At 42.5% G+C, this 3,109-nt stretch overlaps 1 pseudogene; it reads left to right on the top strand.

Annotated features, from left to right (window-relative positions):
- The first annotated feature begins 1,227 nt into the window (after positions 1-1,227).
- On the top strand, positions 1,228-2,113 carry LOC102428898 (annotated as a pseudogene).
- Positions 2,114-3,109: the final 996 nt, after the last annotated feature.

Below are 3,109 nucleotides of genomic sequence, written 5' to 3'. Positions count from 1 at the left end.
TCAATTATCACTTATTTATGAGTATATTTCAGAATAAAATGTGCACACTCTACTGGAAGAACTATTTTGTTTAGGTAGAATTATTGAACAGTAGTCATTCAGAACCAGAGAAAAATTTAGACATAATCCAGTACAGCTATATCAGTTTACCTATAGGAAATGGAATCATAATGAAATAAATCAACTGCCAAAGTCACAAATATTTCTATAGCAAAGCTAGATCACAGCCCTGACATAGCTATAGAGCTGGAGTTTGTGGTATAACATAAAAATAAGCTATTTTTTTAATAACCATGTATTTGTATCTTGAACTTAATGGCTTTTGACGGATAATATAAAAGTCAGACACTTCACATATGTGCAATACATTGAAATATACACATACATTACCGTATGACTTTTATTTGGGTTTGCTCCATTTTAATAAACCATTTTACACTGTTAGTCTATGTATTAGGTTTAAACTACTAGAGTTTATCTACATCAATTTTGAAAAAATATTTTTGACACAAAATGTCTTGTTGGTAAGAACGTTTCAGAGATTTTCTGAAATGTTGTTTAGTTATGTCATACCTGTGCCCTCCTGTTGATTGCTCCTGTTCCAGGTGACAGGAAACAATTTCCAGCCATGCCCCTGCTACATACTTGTGCATGAGATCCCACTCTACACAGCCAAGGGCCCATGCAGGTGATTTTATTATCTAAAGTCCCCATTGTCATATTCTCCAGGGACTGTAACATCACCTCCACTATCAATTATTTTCACAAAAGTTTTATAATTTTAAATTGTATATTTTATATTTTTCCCACATTGCTAAAATCTAGGTAAATCTAGATAAATGCCTTCATATAAAAATTAAACACAGATTGCTTATTTAAGAAGTTTGCTGAAAAGAAAACATCCTGTGATTGCTTGTTGCTACCAATGAAAATAAAATGATTCACAGAATAAGGATAGGTCTTAAAGTTTAAAACTGGTTTAACATGCCAATAACTTGAACCTTGAGCAAATTAATTCTACTCAATAAGCCTCAGTATTCCCAATCGTAAAATATTGATAAAGTACCAGTATTGCTAGGTTGCTGATACCATTTTTAAAAAATGGATTCATTTAATGGATTCATTTAACTCGTACTAGGAGGCCACAATACACAGGGGATCCCAGTCAGTAGGCAACATGGAGAAGTGGGGGAACCAGGGCAAGGGGACACCAAGCGTGAGGTGGCAATGCCCACCTTCGCCTGGGAGGAAATTCAGAAGCACAACCTGCATACTAACAAGTGGCTCCTTGTCGACCACAAGGTCTACAACATCACTAAATGGCCCAACCGCCATCCTGGGGCAGGAGAGGCGGGTGCGGAGGGCACCAGGTCATCAGGCACTACAAGGAGGAAGATGCTACAATTGCCTTCCGTGCCTTCCATCATGATCACGGAGAGCATCGCATGGTTCACCATCTTTTATTTTGGCAATGGCCGGATTCCAACTGATATCATGGCCTTTGTTCTTTCTACCTCTCAGGCCCAGGCTGGCTGCACCATGATGCCGGCCACCTCTCCGTCTACAAGAAGTCCACATGTTGACACAGTGTCTACAAGTCCATCACTGGCCCTTAAAGGTGGCCTCCTCCAACTGGTGGAACTATCGCCACTTTCAGCATCATGCCAAGATCAACATCTTCCAGAAGGATCAGGATGTGAACATGCTGCACGTGTTCGTCCTGGGCAAATGGCTACCCACTGAGTACGATGAGAAGAATCTGAAATGCCTGCCCTACAACCACCAGCATGAGTATTTCTTCCTGATTGGGCCACCGCTGCTCATCCCCATGTACTTCCAGTACCAGATCATCATGACCATGATCATTGCAAAGACTGGCGGACTTGTCCTGGGCCATCAGCTATTATGCCCATTTCTTCATCACCTACATTCCTTCTGTGGCATCCTGGGAGCCATCTTTTTCCTCAACTTTATTAGGTTCCTGGAGAGCCACTGGTTTGTGTGGGTTACACAGATGAATCACATCATCATAGAGATTGACCGGGAGCCTGCCACCCTGGGAGGGATCCAGAACTACCGCATTTGGAAACCTAGCCCACTAACCAATATTTAGCTTTGGGGCAGCACAGGGCAGGAACAAGCTCAGAGTGGGGGCCTTTGGGGGAGGGTGTCTTGTCCCCCAGCTGTGGCCAGCCAGGAGGGAGCAGTATCTAGTGTGACAAGCCTTCGGTTTGTCGTGACAACTAGGCCCTTGAGGCCCTGCAGCAGACAATACAGAGGCCCAAGGAGCTACTGTCCCTCTGGAGGCCAATGGATCCACAGAGAAAGGATCTTAATTTTTATCATGTTGTTCTCCTGGCCCTACATTTTTTGGAAATAAAAGAGATAGTTTTATTCTTAGAAAAAAGTTTAATAAATGCTATTGAGGTTTTATTCTTTTCTTTATTTACAATCAGCTACATGACAATCACACTCCTATATCACACCAGTTCTCTTTTCACACTGTAGTTGCTTGCATCCCCAGCGTCTGTCATACTGTCCCTGTTACACAGCAGCTTTACACTGCAGAGGTATCGATCTGTTCAGCTCCTGGGATTCTGACCTGCCGCGACCTGCACGGCGAATTCAGGATGACTTGCAGGAGGGCCTAAGACAGGATGAATACACTATACAATAAATATAAATTTTTCAGGCATGGGAGCCAGGTAGAAACCTCTTTCATGAACAGGAACCAAGAGTCCGGGTCCTGTCTGCCTTTTATTCACTTTGAATACACATTTGCCCTTTAGCAATGCATACAGGCACATCAAAGGTAAAGTTTGGTAAACAATGTAAGGATTATCAGGTCAGGAAATGGCCTCGGGCCATCGCAATCACAGCAGGAGCAAACTTGTGCTGATTTCAGCCCTGCTGAATAGCAAGGTCCATTGGCCTTCCAATGTCTTTTATGCTAATACTGTTATGCTTTGGCCTCCAGCACTGACCGCACCCCTCCCTGACACAGCAGACAAATTCAGAAACAGGTGTAGTAGAGAAGTGTCTCACTACTTCTGATATGTTGTTAACATGAACCAAACCAGGGACATAGCAAAAACATGGAAAAGGACCT

Source organism: Myotis lucifugus, unplaced genomic scaffold, assembly GCF_000147115.1.
Source record: "Myotis lucifugus unplaced genomic scaffold, Myoluc2.0 scaffold_73, whole genome shotgun sequence".
In the NCBI taxonomy this organism is placed as follows: Eukaryota; Metazoa; Chordata; class Mammalia; order Chiroptera; family Vespertilionidae; genus Myotis; species Myotis lucifugus.
Note: the sequence above shows the minus strand (reverse complement) of the source record. Positions and strands in the feature narration are given on the sequence as shown.